The sequence below is a fragment of the Rhipicephalus microplus genome, chromosome 8, assembly GCF_043290135.1.
Source record: "Rhipicephalus microplus isolate Deutch F79 chromosome 8, USDA_Rmic, whole genome shotgun sequence".
Lineage (NCBI taxonomy): Eukaryota > Metazoa > Arthropoda > Arachnida > Ixodida > Ixodidae > Rhipicephalus > Rhipicephalus microplus.
Genome location: NC_134707.1, coordinates 95,667,525 through 95,691,299, shown reverse-complemented (window position 1 = coordinate 95,691,299; position 23,775 = coordinate 95,667,525). Strand labels below are relative to the sequence as shown.

Here is a 23,775-nt window from a genome sequence, read left to right as displayed (position 1 = left end):
AGACTACGGGTTTCACTCCCTTCCGGTTGCTTCACGGTCGAGAAGCAATTACGATGCTGGATGCCATGCTCTTGCCTGGAATGACCAATATTCCTACTGATGCGAACGACTTTATCCGGCTCGCCGACGCGGCCCGCCAGCTTGCACTCGAGCGGATCCGAAAACAACAACGCATCGACTCGCACAGGTACAACTCCCGTCATCACCATGTGATTTACCAACCCAGTCATTTGGTGTGGCTGTGCATCCCCGTTCGCTAAAGGGGCTGCTCGGAAAAGTTACTTCATCGCTACTTCGGTCCTTATAGAGTACTACGGCGCCTCACAGATGTCAACTACGAAATCCTGCTTGACACAGCTCGGTGATCTCGATGTTCCCAGCTGGCCGACATTGTTCATGTGTCACGGATGAAGCCACACTACCCCCGAGCCACTTGACACGGCTTCAGTATACCAGATAAGGCACGACAGCCACGAAGCGCTCACGGAAGGTCACGATATCGTATTTCAGTGGTTGCCGAGTCATTGCGGATACGTCGAATATGACCGCGCGGATGAAGCTGCTCGATCGGCTCATGACCAAGACCAGCGCACGCCCATACCACTCTTGAGAACAGACGCTGCAAGGCTACTACAATCAATTGCTCACCGTATATCTCTCCTACAATGGAATACGCCGGGTTTCTCCAACACGCACCTGTATTCGATCGACCCAAACTTGCAACTTCGTTTGCCATCCGGGCTCCCACGATGCGCTGAAACTTTACTGTGTCGCATGAGGTTAGGCGTGGCATTTACGAATTCTTACTCTCGTCTTCTTGGAATGGCGAGCACTTTGGCATGCAACATATGCGCCTGCGAGGAAACGCTTGAACACATTCTTTCTCATTGCCCAGCATACCAGACCGAACGACATATTATGGAAGCCAAGCTCTATCAGCTTGATTCACGGCCGCTTGCAGAAGAGAAGATCCTGGGACCTTGACCAACGGCTTCCCATACGCGCAAAGCCACCAAAGCCCTCTTGTACTTTTTAAGGACCACCAGACTTCACGACCGCTTGTGAAAGAACTGTGCGAGACCGTGCTGTGTAGTCTCGAACTGGCTATTCATGCTTCTCTTTCTTATTCCTTGTCTTTTCTATCTCTTTCCGTTCTATTATTCTCCTTTTCCCCCACCCCGAGTGTAGGGTAGCCAACCGAGCCAAGCTTGGTCAACCTCCCTGCCTTTTCTCTCTATTTATCTCTCTCTCTTCATCATGCGCCTTTGTGGGTGTACGCGATTACTTTAACTTTTAATCGGAATTGGTCATCGGGGTGGTACTTTTTTTTGAAGGGGGGGGGGGGTAATGCCACAGGCATGGAACGAGGTTTAGCCATGCCAATGCGAGTATGTGCCATGGTGTGAAAGAAGAAGAGGACGGTTGGTGTGCTCGTGCTCTAACGTTCGGTTCGGCTCGACGTCCAGTGCTGCTCCTGTGAACAGACGTTGTGGTCGTTCTGTCATCACGTGACAATATATATATATATATATATATATATATATATATATATATATATATATATATATATATATATATATATATATATATATATTTATTTATATATATATATATATATATGAAAACGCAAGCAAAGAATAAAAAAACGCGCGGAATCAAACGTGGGACCTTTGCGTCGTGAAAGCGAGGCGTTAACCACGGAGCCACCCCGGAGAACGCTCTTCAGCGTTCAAAGGCCAAGCTGTTTATATCTACCCCTTTCCACTACTGTGTTTTCGGCATTACCAGAAAGATGGCCCAAAGAGTGCACGTTGCCACATCGCGCAATCTCCAACGCGTATTTCGTCCGGCTTAGAGAAAGAGAGTAATGCTCTCTCGCGCGCCGTTATCTCACGGGGGCGAGAAGGGGATGATCGTATGCCTTGTCTGGCCTCGGGCTTTACGGGGAACAATTCTGCGGTAGTCGCCGGGTGCACAAATGTCACTGCAATGATTGCCGTCTCCGTTTGCAAAAAGCACGTGTTTTTCAGACTCAGCGAAGTAACCAAGTAAGGATTCGCGTGCATCCGTACCTGTGAGTATGTTTAGTGCGTAATTTGTGCGTGAGAAACCCGGGGCACGTTTTTATTTGCTTTCGATTCTGCGCGTGACCTTTCAAATTGTTGCTATCACATTCATTGCTTCGCCTTTGCGGCAAAGGTGTGACTTTTTTGTTTTCATAAAATTGACGAGCCGCTAAAGAAAATTGAGTAAGCGCCACACATATATCCGGTAGGGGAAAAGTCGTTAACTTGTTTTCAAAGCAGAGCAGGTCAACTTTTGAGGCACTGTTCTTAGACTTGTATTATTCAATAGCAAAAGATGAGCTACTTCTGAGGGTCTAAGAATACATAAACATACATGTCGCCATACCGTTTGAGAACGATGTGCCAACACCGGAAGCCGAATTCATGTCACTCTGACAATAGAATGGCGACCTGTTTTTGCAAAGTAGTGGTGTATGCTTAGGTTTACGCCTAGCTCCAATATTCATTGACTCATTTTTACACCAGGAGAACTACTTTTAAGCTTTTGTTTACAATAACTTCAGTGACTCGGACATAGTCCTTCATAAAACTTTGATAACTTTTAAGAACGTTTCACCTCCAGTTGAAGTCAAGTGTCTTACAAACATTCGGCTGGACAAACATCCGTCACACAGATCTCGCATGACGGAACAGTCAGTACCTGTCCAGGAGTATGTTGTGAAAACCACTAAAGAGCACCAAAAAATTTCTCATCGATGAAACGACCCTACGGAAGACACTCTACATCCGCACTCTACAGTACAATTGTCACCTGACTATAGACAGCGCAGCTGCTCAAGCCGCTGACGGCCGTGACTAGCCGGGAATCAACTGAGCCATTGTGTGAAAGGTCCTCGGGATGACTCCTTTTAACAGCGTGAGGTGACTGCGATTGCTAGCCAACGAAAAAATTGAGCAGTTTTTGATATTTCTTAGCCAGCCAGAGTTCTTACGACCACGGTACGTGACTGTCCTTAAAAGACCAGCAACAGGCTCCTACAATTTTTAATCCCGCCAAAGAAGCTCGGCGATTCGTATAGTAGAGCGCGTTGATCACGTTCTCCGTATATTACAGCCCCGCTCACCGCGCAGAGCCTTAATTCATGAAAACGATGCTCCCTTCTTATCCTTAACCCATCCTCCTTCCACGCGCAGTGGCACATAGTTGCCGATCGGTGATTTGTCGTAGAAGGCAGCTTGTTCATTTGTCTATACCAGTAACGACGATGGGCTACGCCTTCTCCTCTCTGTGAGAGTGATAGTTGGCTAAGCCACACGAAAATTCGAAACCAGCTAAAACCGTTTTCTAACCCCAGTAGTTTGCTTATGATAACACGTATGTGCTAAATTATAGCGGCAGCTTGTTTTTATTGCAAGGGTGAACACATTTGTCTCTACAACAGTTTCTAGACCTCATGGTTGTTTACTGCCCTTTCAAGAAGTCATTCAATCTTTTGTGTTAGCTTCTGAGTGCTTTGCGGAATATATATTTGATAACTTTAGAAATTTGCAGAAAAAGTTTCTTGTAGCTCAATGAAAATGCATCATTATTGACAGACCTAAGCTGCATGACATTTAGTAAGTCAATGGTGTGAGTGACGCACCTAAAGGGTAATTAATAAAGTGTATTATTTTTGCAAGCCGACATTCAATCCATACGAACAGACAGCGAACGTACGGCGCAGCTGATCCATAAACTGGAAGTGCGTGTAGACGATGCTGTGAACCGGTCTAGGCAAAATAATTTGGTTTTTTTACGGCCTTCCAGATCCATCTGCATCAGAGCCTTCATCGAATTCCGAAAAAATTATCACAAATCACTGCTCCGACTACCTCAGTGTACGACTTGAGCCTAATAAAATCGAGCGCGCACATAGAATTGGTCGATATTCCTGTAATCGCAAGCGCCTAATTATGGTTAAATTTGTGTCCCATAAAAGGAAAGAAGCTGTCTTTTCAAAGGGGCGTAACTTCAAAGGCACTGACTTTAGTGTTGCCGAAGATTTTTCACCAGCGGTTCGGAAGGCCCGTAAACACCCTTTTGCCTTCGCTAAACAGAAATCTGCGCCCTATTCTCGGCGTTTAATAACACTATTTATGGGCCCAAAGCGCTACATATATGACGACGCTTCTAAGACGGTAAAAGAAGCATAGCAACAACTTAACAAGACAAAAATAAACTGTTGTCCGAAAGTAACAGGCGAGTCACGTCTTCCTATCTCAGTAATCTTCACTAACATACGCAGCTTCATTTCAAAACACAAAGAAGTGTCCAACCTTGTACTAAAATCTAAAAGGAACATGTTAGTTCTCACCGAAACTTGGCTTGGAACCACATTTCATACTCGGAAGTTCTGGCTGATTTGCCTGATTTCAATGTGTGTCGTGCTGATCGTACGGATTCACGGGGAGGTGGCGTACTTATAGCTGTCAGTCAGCAATTATCATGCTCCGTTCTTAGTATCAGGTCCAACTTAGAACTACTTTTCATTCTTTGTCACGCCGCTCCACAATCAGTACTTGTGGGCGATTGCTACAGACCCCTTCGTGGTATCCAAGATTTTGCCGCTGAGCTAAACAATGTACTCTGTGATATAACATCTAAGCACCCCAAGGCTGACCTTTTCCTTTTCGGAGACTTCAATTTTCCAGATATCAACTGGCACAATTTAGCTCCCCACTTAGTACATCATACACAAGCGAAACATTTTCTTGATGTTTGTCTTTACTTTAATCTTACTCAACTTGTATTCCAACCAACGTGTATTACATAATATACAGCTAACGTATTAGATTTAATACTAACAAATCAACCTGACAGATTATCGTCGATCACCTACCTCCAGGAAATTAGTGACCATAAGGTTATTCATGCATCCTTCAACTTTGTGGCAGTTCCACGCTTTAAAGTTAAAAAAACTATACATCTTTTTAGCAAGCGAACTACGAAGCTATTCGTGATAACTTGCGTGAATTTTTTGCTTTAATTGAAACATCTCTTAATGAACATTCTATCCATACAAATTGGCAAAGGTTTAAAGAAAAAACAAACAGCCTAGCGGACAGGTTCATTCCAAAAATAATATTTCGAAAGCAGCCAGAAAATCCATGATTGACCAATTCTCGAACAAAGCTGCATAACAAAAAGAAACGTTTATACCGAGCAGCAAAAGGCAGCACAAACGGATGCGCATGAAATGGATATTACACAGCGGAACGTGCATATTTATCAGCTGTCCGCGAGGCGAAAGAATCATTCTTTCACGAAAATCTACCCAAGATGCTGGTCAACAATCCAAGAAAATTCATCCAGGTGGTTAACCCTCAAGATATTAACAGCAACACACTAGTCAACAATAACGGTGAAACGATTGATGAGGTGGAGAGGGCTAACAGTTTCAATGCAGCTTTTGCATCAGTCTTCTCCAAAGAAGCTAACTTACCGCGTCCTTCTACCGCTACAAGCACATCTAATGCCATGCCAGCGATAAATTTCCATGTCGATGGTATTTTGTTCTTAATTGACAATCATAAACTGTCATCTTCAGCTGGTGTCGATAAAACAAACTCAAAAGTGATAAAAAATACTAAAGATATCAGTGCTCTTTCTTTGTGTCTATTGTTCTCCCGGTCACTTTTCACTGGCATCATACCCGATGATTGGACGGATGGAAAGGTTGTTGCAATCTATAAATCAGGAAATAAGACCTCCCCGCTTAACTATCGCCACATCTCGTTAACAAGCGTACCCCGCAAAATCATGGAACATGTCATTTATACAGAAATCATGAAATTCTTAGACTCGAATAGCTTTTTTCATGCTTCACAGCATGAATTTCGGAAAGATTTTTCCTGCGAAACCCAATTGGCAGCGTTTCTACATGATCTTCACACTAATCTAGATACTAACCTACAGACAGACACCATATGTTTAGGCTTCGCGAAAGCATTCGATTAGGTACCACATCAACGATTGCTACTAAAACTGTCTTTGGGTAATGTAGAACCCAATGTCTTACGATGGATCGAAGCATTCCTTCATAACCGCTCACAGTTTGTCTTTATTAACAACAGCTCATCTGATCCCCTACAAGTAACTTCCGGAGTTCCACAAGGATGTGTTCTCGGGCCTCTTCTCTTCCTAATATATATTAACGTTCTGGCTGCTCATGTAACCTGTAATATTCACATGTTTGCGGATGATTGTGTTATTTACAAAACAATTATTAATACTTCTCACCAAAATTCATTTCAGGAAAATATTAACCGTCTGCAACAATGGTTTCGTTGCTGGCTAATGACACTAAACCCAAATAAATGCAAATTTGTGACCTTCTCCCGCCGACGTAACCCTCTGGCTTATTTATACGCAATCAATAACATACCATTAGAAGCTGCGTCCTCTTACAAATATCTTGGTACCATAACTAATGATTTGTCTTGGAACGCACATATTACTAAGGTCAACTCATCTTCTAATGAGGCACTCGGTTTCTTTAAACGCCACCTAAAACAAGCTCCAAATTATGTAGAATTACTAGCCTATCAAGCCATAATCCGCCCTAAGCTTGAATACGCACGCGCAGTATGGAGCCCCCAACAAACATAGTTAATCAATGCTCTCGAATCTGTACAAAACCGTGCTACAAGGTTCATACATTCTCAGTATTCATATCATGTCAACATGTCGTCTTTGCGAAATGAATTAGGACTACCGACACTTGCTACTTATCGCCGTGTATCATTCCTATTTATTTTTCATAAGTTATATCAGTGTTCGCCTAATCAACTAGTGTACATTATTCCCGCTGGCCGAACGTCACATCGAACTCGGCAATTGAACCAAGTGGGCCACTCCCGTACTCATACTGCAACTTTTTCAGGTTCTTTCTTTTTCCGCACAGCCACGGACTGGAACAGCCTGCCCCACGAAAATACCGCTAACCAGCACACCCACATTCATACAAAAAATATTCGATCATTTTGCAGAATAAAAACTACTGCATGTCATTGTCATCATTCCAACTTCTTGTATATATTGCAGAATCATGTACCCATATTACTCGTACTGTGTTTAATAATGCTTATACACATATTATATCCAACTATTGTATAATGAACATATGTAAACCCACCCCTTATGTAATGCTCATGTTGGGCTTTTAAGGTAATAAAATGAAATGAAATGAACTGAAAGTCAGGAATTTGCAATTCTGGCTTGGAAAGCAAAAACCTACGTGCCTCGCTCTGCTGGTGTCAAGATAGACGAGTAAAATCGGCTTCGAATGCGGTCGTAGGTTTTGCGAAAGCTGAAGTTGCCAGACGTCGCATCGTCTTGAAAGCCATTAACCACATGATGTCGGAGAGCGCGTGTTAGAAGTAATACCCAGCGTTGACCATCACAATCATAAATCGGACAATATAATATAATATTCTCCAGATTAAATAGGTCACGTTGACGATGAAGCCATGAGTTGGGTGTAAGTGAAGCTCTAGAAAAGTGGTCTATCTTGCGTAGACCGCACGGGTCAGCCAGCTGGCGATACCTGAACGAATGTGCGTCACTGGCGGGCAGCTGGTCCTGTGAGGCGAGCAAGGCAACTAAACTGGAAGTGACGTCGAAAATGGTCTCGTTGGGAACTGTAGCGGAAGTGTCGGGTGGTGCTGTGGGCAAGGCGAAAGAGCATTGGCGTCTCTGTGTCTTTTGCGAGATTTATATATATTCGCACATTATTTTGGGATTTATTTTTCAGACTGTACTTTGCCAAATTTATCAATAAGGTTGCAGGCATAACATCTAGTGACTCCAGCATCCAGACAGGTTCATCAATGAAAAAATCAGCAAAACGCACGGTGGTCCCGTTATGATAGTCAATTGACGGCTCCACAGATAAGGACGGAACATCTGTACTGAACAAACTACAGTAAGACACTTCTCCTCAGTGATCATACACTTCTCAGCAGTGGTGAGCACTCTGGTAGCATATGCTACGGCTCTCCCACGTGAAGAGCCATAGCGTTGCAGAAGAACAGTGCCTATACTGCAGCTGCTGGCGCATGTATGCATAAGGGTCACGGCGGTCTCATCGAAATGGCAGAGTACAAGCTCTGGCGTCAGTGCTTCATTCAACTTCTGAAACGCCGATTGATATTCTTTGGACCAAAATAAGACATCCCGAGCAAGTAGCTTGTGTAGTGGCGCAGTTATGAAAGCAAAGTTTCGTAGAAAACGACGAGAATAGTATGCTAGTCCAAGAATTCTTCACAAATCCTTTGGTCTTCTGAGGGGCGGAAAGTGAAGGATGGCAGAAATCTTGTCGATGTCAGGGTCAATTCTCTCCCTGCGCACGACATGACCAGGAACCTGGATAGATTTTCTTGTCAAACGGCTTTTCTTGGTGTTGAGCTGCTGACCTATGCCGGCGAGCCTATTACGACTTCATCCAAGAGTCTGAAGTGCCGAGGGCGTCATGAATACGTGCCATAGAGTCGAAGTCCTCACGGGTGATTGACGCAAAAGTGCATGGCGACATCGTTTTTTGTGCCAAACAACGCGTGATTACCATGGACTAGTTGGTGGATGAACGACCTCTCGTCGCAGGATGTCAGCGATGTTTTCATCGATGGTTTTTCGCTCTGCGAGAGACCCGTGGTATGGAGGCACATTAAATATTCCTTCTGTCTGAATTCGATGCATTGCAGTTGTTGTCTAGCCCAGAGTCGAAAAACAGGTTTCAAAATAATCAGCGTGTTTTGTTAGCAACGTAAGCACATGCTGCGCCTGCGTAGCCATTAGGGGATCACTGATGAGTGATGTGAAGGGGGAAGAAGATCCAGGCTCACAAGTATTGTAGGGGGGGGGGGGGGGCTTTGTTGGAGACAGGCTTAAACGGTGCGGTGCTTATAGGCTCGGCAGCGACAGCGTATGCTACTGTGGGGCCTAGTGGAAAGAGAATTTTTGTCGTAGCCTTCATGACAATGACGAACGCAGAGCCATTATGAAAGCACACGACAACTGACGCAAGAGCTATGCCTTTAGTAACACTATTGGGCGAAGACGACACCAAGACGTCACAATGATCAATGTCTTTAGATGTTAGGGTGACAATTTGCGCTTGACATGGCCTTAGTTCGAAATCTTCCGGAACGAACAGGTGACGTGGCTCGTGGATGTTTTCGTCGAGCATAGAGTTTGTATTGGTAAGGTGTACACACGTGCTCCAGAACATACTGCGGTCGAACAAGAAGACAGAATGTACCACCCAAAAATTACTTGGTGAGAGCACCGGGTGAACACAGTAAACTTAATGTACTGGAGGATGTCAGCACTTAAAACGCGGGCAGTACAAAGAGCGGGAGAAGGAATGGTCTTCACCTGTACTGAGACTGAAGTGGGTTCATTAAAAGGCATTATGACTTTCTTGAGGCATTTACGCAAATCATAGCTAATCACAGAAAACTTCGCACCGGTGTCCAGCAACAAATCTACGAGGGCACCTTCCACTACGACAGAAATCATATGGAACGGGCGTACTAAAGGAATATCGGTCCTAATATCACGTACATTTTTTCCTCCAAAAACTGCATCACTTATTTTTTCCGATCGGTTGTCAGTGGTAAACGAGGCAGGGCGAAGTGGAGAGAAGAAGCCACGATAGCGCCAAGACGATTGACGTCGACCTGAACGGTAACAATTCCGCGCCTCAGTCGATGAGGGCGGAAACGGAGGTCGCTGCTGGGACACAAATGGAGCTGGGCAGAAAAGTCAATGCTGGAAAAATCCTGTTCGCGCATGTCGTAATCCCGACGTTCGTCATGCTGGTGCCTGCGGCAAATTCGCAATATATGACTGTGGCATCCACAGTGCAGCAGCAATCGACGTGAACGATGGCAGCAGCAACGTAGAGTTTACGTTGCAAGGAGGCGTGGCCCCAACTAGCGCATACGTCGGCGGGCTGGGTGCAGGTGACGGTACTCGCGCTGAGTCTGTGAATGACGTGAGTTCTTTCCTGATTATGTCACGTAAGGCCACGCCTGAAGGCTAGGTGACAGAAGGGAGACGGCGCGAGAAGCTGTTTGACTAAAGGTCTTCAGTAAATTCTCTCTCATGAAGTTCCGCAGATCCGACTGCGTTATTTATCATGAAATAAACAACGTTTCGGATAACACGTCTCTTCAAACTGAGTTACTAAGCTTACAGGAATGGTGTAACCTTTGGCTAATGGAAGTCAACCCTAACAAATGTAAAACTGTTTCCTTTCACCGCCGTCGAAATCCGATAGTATTCCCGTACCAAATCGCTGACACAAACCTCGAATTAGTTCATTCCTATAAATATCTCGGAGTAACCATTTGTAGCGATTTAACCTGGGCAATGCACATTACGAACATCATTGCATCTGCTAACAAAACACTCTGGTTCTTAAAACGCCATTTGCGTCACGCTTCTAATAATGTCTAATTACTAGCTTATCAATCTTTCGTAAGGACGAAGATAGAATACGCATCAGCCATTTGGAGCCCGCATCAAGCATATCTGATCAATCAACTCGAGTCACTTCAAAATCGAGCCACACGATTTATTCATTCTACGTACTCTTACGACGTCAGCATGTCACCACTGAAAACAGAATCTGGCCTATCATTGCTTGCATCTCGTCGCCGCATTTCTAGTCTCTCCCTTTTTCACAAGTTTTTTTACAGCTCGCTCGGCAGGCCACCATACATTCTTCCTCCGGCACGCATCTCCCATCACACTGGTCAGCCGCATCAAGTTGAGCGGCCGCGTAAGCGCACCGTCACTTTTTCGTTTTCATTCTTTTTTCGTGCAGCTACGGACTGGAACGGCCTTTCTAATGAAATCACCGCCATAACCTGTCCTACCACCTTTTTGAACACCGTAACAAATTACCTTGCATTGTAAAAAAAAGGCTTTCACGTTTTCATATATGTACCCACCCCTTATGTAATACCCCTTCAATGGGGTCTTTAAGGTAATAAAATGAAATGAAATCCCAGTCCGCTGGTTGGTGTTCCGATGAGCAAGCCGCAGGTGGACAGAGTCCAGCTTATCGAGGCGCCCACACGTGGTGGTTACTTGAGCGGCCTTGAACTAATTCTGAACAGCGAGGGCGTGAAAAGCAGCCGTCTTTATGCCATTCAAATGGGGCGCACTTTTTCCTACTCAGACATTTATGAATTGTCACACCGTTGGAGCGCAAGGACATCCTCAATGTACGAGGTATTCGCAACTCAAATGAACATAAGAGGGCGCTGCGGAGTTGCAGCATGGAGGATTCAGGGAGGTTATTACCTCCACTGTCACTGACACAAATATTGAGTTTTCTACAGTGTTATTGCAGTTCACGCTGGTTTGTAGAAGAGGAGCGGGTTGTTAACGCAGAGCATCTCTTTTTAGTCCGCACCGATTGTCCACGCTGCTTTGTAGAAGAGGAGCCGGTTTGTTGACGCAGAGCATCTGTTTTTAGTCGACACTGATGGTCCTTCAAGAGCGAGCGGCGTTCTTGAAGTGGTCGCACATGGCGCACCGCGTCTCTGCTAAACTTGTTTACATACATACTGTTGTATTTAAAGATAAATGCTCTGAGAGGGTTTCTGTGGAATCTGGCGTTCCCCAGGGTTCGGTACTTGGACCGCTTCTTTTTCTTTTATATATCAATGACATTGTGAATGACATACCCGTTAACATAAAACTCTATGCAGACGACTGCGTTATTTACTCCGAGGTAAAAAATTCTAATGACCAAATAAAGTTAAATGTCGCATTTCAAAAAGTTAAATCTTGGTGCGACAGTTGGTAGATGCCCATAAACTTTGAAAAAACCGTATTTATGCGCATTTCACACAAAAAAGAGCCCCTCTTGTTCCAATATTGCTGTACCAATATATACCTTGCTGAGGTGCAGTATTACAAGTATCTAGGGGTTTACATTACAAACAACTTGACGTGGAATAAACATATCGATTATGTTGCAGCTTGTGCTAACACAAGACTTTCATTTCTTAGGAGAGTTCTCAAGCACTCCACTCCCACTGTGCACTTGCTGGCGTACAAATCAACAGTTCTACCCATTCTAGATTATGCAGTCGTTATATGGGATCCTTTTACGTTGTATAATAAAAAGAAGATTGAAAAAATACAAAGAAAGGCAGCCCGTTTTATATACAACAGTTATGGTCGCACATCTGTTAGTGCACTGCTAGCGAGAGCTAATCTTCCACCAATAACTGAAAGAAACCGAATTTCTCGTCTCAAATTTTTTATATCAACTAATTAAGAAGGACTATAAGATAGACACTAGCAAATTATTGTCTTTCTCCTCTGGGTATCCGACAAGGCATCGCCATAACCTCTCCATTATGCCCTTTCAAACACGCAATAACTGCTTCACGTATTCATTTTTCCCGAGAACAGTCGGGGAATGGAACAACCTAACTAATGACGTTGTTTTACAGCCATTACTTGAAAAGTTTGCCTTCAGTTTAACTGCATAATATATATGTGTGCATATGTGTGTATGTATATGTATGTATATATGTGTATATATTTGAAATTGTGTAGAATTATCACCCGTGTTTTTTCCAATCCTTGCGTATGTGACTCTGTTTCTGGAATATTAATTATCCTGTACATTTTGAATTGTATTTTGTCGCCATGGTTGAACACGTATCCGTGAATTTTGTATATCAGTTTTTCCATTTTTTTGTAATTCCGAGAACTGTACTTTGCTTCCGTATTTTTGTTCTTGTTCACCTAGGAATATTTATGATTGTACTTCCCACCCTGCTATAATCCCTCATGTGGGATTGCAGTATCTACAAATAAAAAATAAAATAATACTTTGGGAGCCGCAGCAATGTGCAGTCACTGGATACAATAATTTTGAACAGCTTCGTGTTAACAAGTTAAAGCTGGTGCTTCACCTGCAAAGATGAAATCTGCTTGGCTGTTCGTTTTTCCTTCACAGGCGGCACCATCCTGCCATGCTCCTACCGTATACGACTGCTACTTGTACTTTTTGGACCTAAGTACGCAGCCTAAGGGTCATGGTGTCGTGACCAGGAGGATATGAAGGCAGACGCATAGACTTCAACCCCATTCACAACAACGGGTTGAAGAACGAAGCAGCGGTGTCTGGCTCAAGGACGAACCGTCGAGAGAAGGACCACGACCTACGACTGTTGGAGACGCACATAAAAAGGCAAGAGCTCTTTCAACACGTTTTAGGCATGAATAAAGAGGTCCTATCGAAGAAGCGGAAGACGCTTCGAGCAAATGTGACGACGCTTACGAGCGAAATTGATAAGAAGATAGAAGAAGACGCCGATCGAGCGCAACTTATGACGCCTCTAAACCAGATGAAGAGCGTGTCACAGACGCTAAGAGAAGTTAACGAACAGATTGAACCGTTCATAGAAGAAGACGACGCGGAGGCGGAATTTGAAAGAGTTTTGCATTATGAGATGAAGGTCGTCGCAGCAACGACAAAAATAGAGGAGCGATTACGCGAGTTAGAACAAGCGACGCAACTGACTACGAGAATAGTCACAGAACAGGCGAGTTCAGTGCAAGGTACTAACCAAATCTCGGAGACGCAAGAGCTTGTTAAGTTGCCACGTCTTGAGATGATCAAGTTTGATGGGAAAAAAACAGCATGACCAAGGTTTTGGCATCAGTTCGAGACATCGGTGCATAACAGAGTGAACATGCCGAAGAATCAAAAATTTAATTACCTTCTGGCGTCTCTCAGTGGGGAGGCTGCGTCCCTCATAGAAGGTTTGCAGTTTTCTGATCAGAATTACGAGCTTGCAGTCGCTCTTTTGAAAGAAACCTTTGGACGAGAAGATAGTTTAAAAGAAACCTACATAAAAGAGCTTGCAAACTTGGAAGCAGTGAAGAGTCCTAAAGATGTAGATGGGTTGAAGAAACTCTTCCAAAAGTTGCAACTGAACACACGAGCACTGCAGTCGTTAGGAGTGGAAATGGATAGTTATGCCACAGTGATAGCTCCTGTTGTAAAATCTGCGCTACCGGTGGATATGATGATTGAGATGAAGATGAAGGAGTTAAAGAAAGGTGACAACAGACCAGCAACTATGGAATCGGACTCAGCGTCAAGAGACAGCACGAGCAGTTTGAAAGAAATTATGGAGTTTTTAAACATATACGCAGCAGAGAAGAAACTCGAGAGGAAAAATACGACGTTACCCAGTCACCGCACAGTATGAGCCGGACTAGAACATCTGCGCTTCAAAGCACCTCGATGAAAAAATGCATCTTTTGTGAGATGACTGGACACTACACGGAAGATTGCAGAAGAAGCATTAGTATGCAACAGAAGAAAGAAGCCTTGCAATGGGAACGAAGGTGCTTCAGATGCACCAGACCTCACCACACGGCGAAGATATGCCGCGCTAACGTACGCTGCAAAACATGCAAGGGAAGGCACGCGACATCCATGTGTCGACCACGTACGCCTGCAGGAAAGTCGGCACAGCAGCAAAGCGGTAATGATGTTGAGCAAGTGCTTAAAGCGCGCAACCTGATCGGTTAGACACCAGGAAGTCCTGCAACATGCACGCACAGCAGTCTGATGAACACAAGTGCATACTACTGCAGACAGCCTTTTCGTGGACGGAGGGAGAAGACAGCGGGTGCTATGCACGGGTTTTGCTCGACAACGGGAGTCAGAGGACATTCATCCTCAAAAGATTGTCAAGAAAACTAGCGTGCAAGGTAAAAAGATCCGAAAGGATTACTGTAGGGTCATTTGGAGGAGGAGAAATGGAATTAGACATGAAAGTCATCGAGGTCAGCGTGAGGAAGGATCCCACATCAGAGCCAGTCACGATTGAGGCACTGGAGATAGAAGTTATATCCTATGACGTGCTACCATCACCACCGTTGACAATACACGAAAGAGCAAGATCGATGGGAATTTGTTTGGCTGATAACAACCAGAAGACGGACAAGGAAAGAAAAAATATGGAAACTTCTATATTAATTGGAGCAGATTATTACTGGACTGTAGTCACTGGTCACATTTGCGAGATTCATCCAAAAGTAATGGCAATAGAAACAATATTGGGATGGACAGTCCAAGGTCCTGTAGGACTTCATTGTGTGCCAATGAAATCATCGACGGTTATGGTACTCAAGGTCAGTGCCAAGTCGGACACGACTGTGGACGAACTGCAGAGATTCTGGGCTTGGAAAACATGGGCGTCAAGGAGAAACCAGCAACAAAGATGAACGATGAACATGTGCTAGACTACGTCGGACAAACAATGGAGTTCAAGGCAGTAAGATACCAAGTGCGGCTACCATGGAAGGAAAACGTGACATTGGACGACAACAACACCATTGCAGAGAAGAAGCTTATCCAGGTGACCAAAAATTATGCAAGTGTAAAGATGAACTCCTAGCCTATGACAAAGCTATTCGAGAGTATTTTGAGCAAGAAATAGCAGAAAACGTCGAAGAAGATGCTGGATCCGATATACAGAACAAATTTATATACTACATGCCGCATCAAGCAGTAATTAGGAAGGACCGAACAACGACAAAAATACGGATCGTCTTTGACGCATCGTCAAGCCAGAATCCAGGTGAATCCTTAAATGACAACTTGGAAAAGGGGCCAAACCTATAAACCCCGACATCACAAGTTTGCTGATGAACTTTAGACATCACAAGATCGCTATGTCAGCCGACGTGGAAAAAGCATTCTTGCAGACCAAGATACATGAAAATGACCGAGACGCACTGCGATTCATGTGGTGGGAAAGAATACACAGCGAAGATATGCCAACCCCGAAGATAAAAACATGGAGGATGACGAGGGTTACTTTCGGAACTACACCAAGTAGCTTCCTTCCAGCGGGCACGATTCATCGACATTTGCATAAATTCGAAGAAAAATATCCTGCAGTTGTGGCGAAACTTTGGAAAGGAATCTACGTCGATGACGTTTTACTAGGAGCCGACGAATACTCGACATCGACAAAGATATACAAAGAAGCACGAGATATTTTTCGCTATGCGGGAATGAATTTAAGAAAATGGATTTCAAATGACGCCGAGCTAAGAAAACTCTTTGATGAAGAAGGAGAGGATCTGGATCGAGGGATAAGAAAAGAGGGACAAATCAAGATTTTGGGACTGAAATGGAATTTCGTAGACGACTTGTTGAGCTTTCCCGACACTACATGGCGAAATGACAAGGACATGAGACAACTCTCAAAAAGACAGGTTTTGCAGGACACGGCAAAGCTATATGACCCGTTAGGTTTTTAGACACCATTTTCAGTCAGAGCAAAAATATTGCTGCAAAAAATTTGGATGAATAAACTGAAATGGGATGACCCGTTACCAAGCCAGCATAGATCAGCTTGGAAGGACTGGTCGGAGGAGCTTCAGCACTTAGATGACTTCACCGTTAACAGATGCTATGACAACAGGCAAGCTGAAGTGAAAGCATCGACTCTACACGTGGTCTCCGATGCGAGTCCAATGGCATATGGAGCAGCAACATACATTGTAGCAGAATACTCCGATGGAAGCAATGAAGCCAATTTATTCATTGCAAAGGGTAGAGTCGCTCCAATCAAAAAGATCACACTAGCAAGATTGGAGTTGTTGGCGGCTACAATATCAGTGAGATTGCCACTAGGTGGTAATCTGACTAAAAATCTGACTTTTTTGACCACTAGGTGGTTATATTGCCACTAGGTGCCACATGAATTGCTGGAGTCACGAATACATCCCGCTGGAATGCTGTTTGCGAGCATCGAGGCTCCTCCTCGCAAGAGCTGATTGGCTTGGTGAAGCTGCTATTTGAAGTCAGGCCAGTCGGTCAAGTCAATCTATTAGGTAAAGAACCACGTTTTCGCAAAACTGTAAAAGAAAAATGGCAGATCCCACGTACAGGGGAAATCGATGATATGCGAAGCAGGAATGAGTGAGGGTGATAGGTCACTTTAACATCAGCACAACGTTAGCAAGCGGAGGTAAAATATGCCGCAGATGTTTTCCATGTCAAGATTATCATGTTTGCACGTTTTATTTAGCTTCGTAATTTATTAACGTCACCTCATACCAACTTTGGTATATACGAAGCTTGTGAAGCGGCCGCGAGCGTGCTATGAGCGTAGCATGTAGTAATGATTTACATGAAATGCATGTTATGATTATGACGTTTGGACGTGTCGCTCATCTAGCCTAGCCATGCCACCTCTCGTTTAGTCCTAGGAATGACAGCTGGATGGCGGCACTTCTCTATGATGAATTTATTATGAAACCATGCAAAATGGCGGTACATAGAGTGCTCACTACATGCACGGACGGATGGACAGACGCACGGTTGGAAAGACGCACGGTTGGACCGACAGACAGATGCACAGATGGACGCACGGACGAATGGATGGACGCATAGATGGACGCACGCCCAGACAGACGGATGCACAGACAGACGCACAGGTGACGAGTGCACGGACGCATGGGAGGCTGGAAGAATGGATGGAGGCACGGAGGGACAGAAGGACACGCAGACGGACGCACATACGGAAGGACGCGCGCACGGACCGACGGAAGCAAGAATGAACGAACGGACGGAAGTGTGGACGGAATAACTGATGCTTCGCACCAGTCATCATCATGCACTCCGTCCATATGTCACGATGTTCACTCATATTAACCAATATTCCTTTACTGACATCAAGCCTACCTAAGGCAAGTTTGCGAGCAAGTCCAAAGCACCAGCGTGGCTCAGTGGTAGAATACTGGCTGATGCGCATCAGATCGGGGTTCAAGTGCTGCTGTGTCCGTGGTACTGTTTTTTTTTCTTTTTTTCGTATGACAGGGCTATGGACACCGGCGGTGGCGGCGGAAAACTACGGCGTTGCGCGTGACCTAAGTTGAATCTCATAATAGCTTTCTCTGTAAAGTATGCAAGCTCAATGTTCAGGAGAGCTATCTAAAGCACTTTCGTCCACATATCATGTTTTTGTCGATGCAATACTGCTCATATATTTGTCTTGTGGGTCGAAGTGTTTCTCATTTTTTTTCAACAAGCACCAGATTTCTTCAACAAGCACCAAATAAACACTCTGGTTTGAATATTGTGCTTCGGTGATTACTTACCTTCTTTTGTGTGATTTTCCTTTCTTATAATAGCGCAGTACTTTGATGTATAATTGAAGTGGATTGTATATATCAAATATCCACCTGTTTCAGAAATGAAGATGAAAGATAATGAAAACTCTTGCACATAATACCCCACCGCGAGGTTTTCATGCCCATTTTTGTGTGGTTATTGATATGTTGGGTTTAACTGCCCAATGATTATAAGAGATGCAAGTGTGGAGGGCTCCGTAAATATTTACCACCAGGGGTTCTTTAACGTGCTTTCAAATCTGAGAACATGGGCTTAAGAATAATTTCATGTGATTATTTGCGTAGTCATGATATGGAATAAGAACGGGGTTGAGCACGTTTGGCAAGAACTCTGAAATTTTGACAGGTAGATTGCCACTATCCCTGAAGAGGTAGTTATGTAACAGCTGAATCTTGCTATTACTTAGCTACGGAGCAGCAACCGGGAGACTTAGAAAGAGGGTTCAGCTTAAATTGAGGACGATGCAGCTGGCAATGGAAAAGAAAATGGAAGGTGTAACCACAAGAGACAAAAAGAGAGCAGAGTGGATTAGGGAACAAACCGGAGTGAAGGATATCATAGTTGAAATCAAGAAGAAGAAAAGGACATAGGCCGGGCATGTAGCGTGTAGACAGGATAACCGCTGGTCATTAAGGGTAATTAACTGGATTCCCAGAGGAGGCAAGTGGGCTAGGAGAAGACAGAAATTTAGATGGGCAGATGAGATTTCGAAGTTTGTGGGTATAAAATGGCAGCAGCAAGGATAGGATCGAGTTGACTGGCGTAACATGGGAGCGGCATTTGTCCTGCAGTAGATATATTCAGGTTGATGAAGATGATGATAATTACGGGCATATAGATGATGATGTTGATGATTATGATTATGATATAGATCACTGTATATTACATCGAATGTTTGAAATAATATTCGTGTTTGTCCCACAAGTGGGTCGAGTGTTATGTAAAAAGATGTCGCATGATCAGTTGCTGTGTTTTAGCACCCGAAGTGTAAAAAATGAATGACTCATAAGCTTCAATTCGATCGAAAGAACACAATGAATTATTTAATAGGTTTCATGCGCATCGTCTAAATTTCCAGTCAATAACCGGTTCACTATGTACGCCTTAGTATTCCCGCACTAGAACGAACGTCTCTGGTGTAACATCGAATATGAGTGAAACTATCCTAGAATGCCTACAGCAGATTATGTTTGTGTAGAGTCCACTACTGCATAATTTTTTTTGACGAATGTGCAAAAGACTCACTGCGTGTCGGTGAGGCAACCCACATAACTACGAGGCCGTCAGGGTTTCCAGATGCTAACAAGCAAGGTAATGCTAATAATAAATCACGCAGGAACGTGAAATCAAGCAGGAACATTTTTTTCTAGCCATATACAGCGTTTGCTGTCAAAAAATTGGCAGATCACACGCGCAGTGCGAATCAATGATATGTGAAGCACGAATAAGGAAGCCTCATATATCACTTTGAGATCAGCACAACGTTACAAGGCGCAGTTATTGTTATGCTGTACGTGACTTACATTTTATGATTATCATATTAGGACATGTCATTCACATTTGTCATGCACTCACGTCCCGTAATACCAAATTTCGTATATGTGAGCTAGCGAAATAACCGTGAGCGCACCATGAGCGTCGCATGTAGTTACAACTAACCTACATGACATGCATGTCATGATTTTCTCGTTAGGGTCTGTCACTTGTATTCGCCTTGCAGTCATGCCACACCTTGCCAGTTTTCCAATATGTCGTGTGGGCAAAATCACCACAAGAGCAGCAAGGCCATGAAATGTAAATAATCATGACATTCATGACACACATGTCATAATGTTTATGATATGACTAGTCACTTACGCTCGCCATATTGTCATGCTGTGCCACATCAATTTTGGTATTGATACCAATATTGAAACGGCCATGAGAGCTAACAATCGTATGCGGCTAATTCGCACTGTGTGACACCTGATTGTTGTTTTGCTGTGACAAAACACTTTATTACTCGTACTAAGGCGATTCCTTTCAGCCCATCAAGCCTGTCTAAGGTGAGTTTGTGGCTCAGTGGTAGAATGCTGGGCTAATACGCTGTGGACCTGGTTTAGAAACTCATTGAGGCCATGGTTCTTTTTTTTTATTTAAGTAACATTTTCTTAATTTGCGCGAAGGTGGCTGCCGACATTGGCAGCAGCGGCGGCCGACAACTGCAGCCCAACGGACCGTTGTTGTGACCTGAAAACACTTTTCGCTGTAAACAGTGCAGTGACTTTTCTCAGTGGAGGTGACCTCGTCTGCACTGAAGAGAGATGGGGATTGGCAGAGAGAAAGGAATGTAGGCTAAATGAGAAGGATTCGCGGTAAAGGACCCAAGTCGGCCGCACCCTGTCTGCACGCTCGCATCCCTTCACAATTAAGAAATGCCGTTAAGCAGGTAAACAGGCAAAAGAGAGAAGCGGTACGGGCTAGGCAGCACTCTCGAATGGCCAAGCGCAACCAGCCACGGGGTGCAGAGAATACGGCAGTCTGACAAGCCGTGCTATCTCGCGAAGCAAATTGCAAGCACCAATGATGGGCTGAAGCTGCTAATCTCGACGCCGAGCTTAATCAAGATATTTACTGCGTGCGGCAACGGCGAGCTGAGGAAACGGTGTTGCGAGTACGGCAGCGTCAACGAGGCAACGACGAAAACACGTTCGCCGAGGCCGACGCCCGCCTTCCGCGGGAGTTTCTCGAACGCCTTCGGTGCCGACGTCTACAACTACATACGGCCGCAAGTTTCAGTTTCACTGGTAAACCATCATAACGGAGTGCTTGAGTGGTGATTTGGTTCTTGATGTCCTGCGATTTTTTTTTCAGAAATAACCGTCTTCTTATAGGCGTATGTGTTCGCTGGTATAGTTTTCTGTGGAAGGTGGCTGCTAACATCTACCAATAATGAAACGAACGTGGCTGCAAATTGTTCCGTACTGCCTCTCCGAGCCCGTTTCTTTACGAGGTGCTCAATTTTGTGGACGAAGACGGGAAATGAGGTGATTGAAGTGGTTAGCTCTGTGTAAGATAAATGCGCGAAATTTGAACCCCTTCACAAAACTTAATCAGACAAAAAGCTGGTAAGCTTTGTGAACTGAACTGGAAATGAATAGTTACCCGTTTCAGAAAAATCCGCTATAACCTACATGAACAAAGAAAAGAACAGGGCAAGCTCTTACCACTGAAACTGGAGTGAGTAAAACATCCGAAATGTAAAATTTTGTTTCGGTTTCTGAGAACGCACGTGAGATTTATCAATTCTTTCGAGTGTCTTATTCGTGATGTTCTCATAATGAATTCAATTGTTAGTATGCGCTTGTGCTGTCCGTGTTTCTTGTCGTCTACCTTTTTCGCGCATTTTTCTTCAAAAACGAGTTAGCTGGAAGCATGTCATCCGAAAAGAAGGAAACTATGATTGCTTACTGCTGTTGAGAGCTGTAAATGTTCGCGCCAGCCCACGTACTCTTCTTGGTTTGTACACCACATCTTCAACTTCCCTGAGTATAACAAAAAAACAGAATGATTAGGCATATTATAGTATGGATTGAGTCGCCTACACTTTTAATCAGCAAATAGCAAGCTAAAGATACTACTACGACAATTGGCGCTAACAGATAAGAAATAATATTTGTTAGTAAAGAATCGTTAACTCATTGAACAATGTCAGACGGCCTTTCGTCATCAACAAACGTTCTCACACGTGTTTACATTGGCGAACTCACCAGAAGACACGTGACCATGGGTATACCATCGAAGAAATGCTGTGAATTAGGGAGATTTCGTCACGACAGTGAAGTCTATGGTATATGTATTACAGATATTTTCATGCATACACAGTCTTCTGATGCAATGAACCTGATTTCATATAACCTGACAATATATGCCATATTACACATTCGTGACAGGTAAAAAATATGTACATGTATTCTTTGGGATTGCTACCCAGCCTCCAAGCAAACATCATTCTGAAAATAAGTAAATTGTCGCTTTACTTCATCAGCCCGACATTATTATTTGATGCATTCATTGTATCATTCAACTAAGACTGCCTCAATAAGGCAGTACAACCAGCACTTCCTCCTCCATAAGGCTGTAGAAGAATAATAGTTTCTTTCTAAAGAAAGTTTTTATTGCATTTTTGACAATATCACTCACACCAGTAAATTTGCAAATGATAGCAAATTTCTTCAATCCATGCTGTGATGTATTTTGACAGTTATCTGCTGTCGTCAAAGGCATGAGTTGCAAACTTGCCGATAACGACAAGGCTGCTTCGCAAGTATAAAGCAGTGATTCTTACAGTGTGAATACCGCAAATAAAAGGCAAACATAATCAAGCAGGCCTTAATTCGTCTGGTAATGAGTCAAAGCATCCTTGGTTAAGCACTATACTGTATACATATATGACGCTTAGTTATTTCGGCGAAAAAAAACACAATGCTAAGATCTATAGAGCAAAATATCGGCAGATCCCATGCACCTTGGGAATCCATGTTAAGCGAAGTATACAGAGAAAATGTCACCATGCCGTAATTTTTTTTTTTTTACGGAGCAACCGAACCGCACTCTAACTGACATGCTTGCCAAGTAACTTTCCAGCAATCACCCTAATTAGGGCACCGCTTTACCACACACAACTTTTGCTTACAACTCGCCCCGTCATAAAAACACCAGATTTTCGCCATATTAAAATTAATAAAGCAGTGAACATCTCTTGATGTTCTACACGTTGCTACCACCTCGTGTCGAATTCTCAACGACCGATCCCTAGATGCAATCCCTTTGGCACCCTGCCGCGGTGGCCTAGTGGCTAAGGTACTCTGCTGCTGACCCGCAGGTCGTGGGTTCGATTCTCGGCTGCGGCGCCTGCATTTACGATGGAGGCGGAAATGTTGTAGGCCCGTGTGCTCAGGTTTGGGTGCACATTAAAGAACCCCAGGTGGTCGAAATTTCCGGTGCCCTCCACTACGGCGTCTCTCATAATCATATGGTGGTTTTGGGACGTTAAACTCCACAAATCAATTAATCAATCAATCCCTTTGGTCGCCCACGCCCGAGAGGGTGCTCGTCAACGCCTCAAAACAACGGAAGCATCTCAAAAGCGACGCTGTGATCGTCAGCACCGAGACACACAACTTCCTCCCGGTTCTCCTGTCCAGAGCAGGACCATCGCCGTCACTTCGCGGCCCTCGCTCTGCTTCGTGTATGCCCCAACAAGGATTCACCACGTACGCAGACGATCCAAGAGATGGAGAGATTCACTACCTTCCTACGCACCTATAGGCAGAACCGGAGTAGCAGCCAATCGGAGTTTAACGGCACAGCACCATCTAGAATATTCTCACTTAACTGCATTTTGTATGTACTTCTGTGAGACAGTGCCATTCATTATCTGTTCAGTAGCTACTGCCTTCCTTTTTTTTTCTCGTTTTCTACTTCTGCCGGTTCCACCTGGTGCAGTGCAGGGTTACACTAAAAAGAGATTC

The 23,775-nt window shown here is 44.1% G+C and overlaps 1 non-coding gene across 1 annotated transcript in view; it reads right to left on the bottom strand.

Annotated features, from left to right (window-relative positions):
• LOC119165677 (uncharacterized) overlaps positions 1–23,775 on the bottom strand; it is a 44,224-nt gene that overhangs the window by 5,570 nt on the left and 14,879 nt on the right. Inside the window, exons 3-4 of the transcript XR_012885384.1 lie at positions 21,713–21,786; positions 18,229–18,312 (exon numbers count right to left, since the gene is read on the bottom strand). This is a non-coding gene — a transcript (uncharacterized LOC119165677). The remainder of the gene's footprint in view (positions 1–18,228; positions 18,313–21,712; positions 21,787–23,775) is intronic.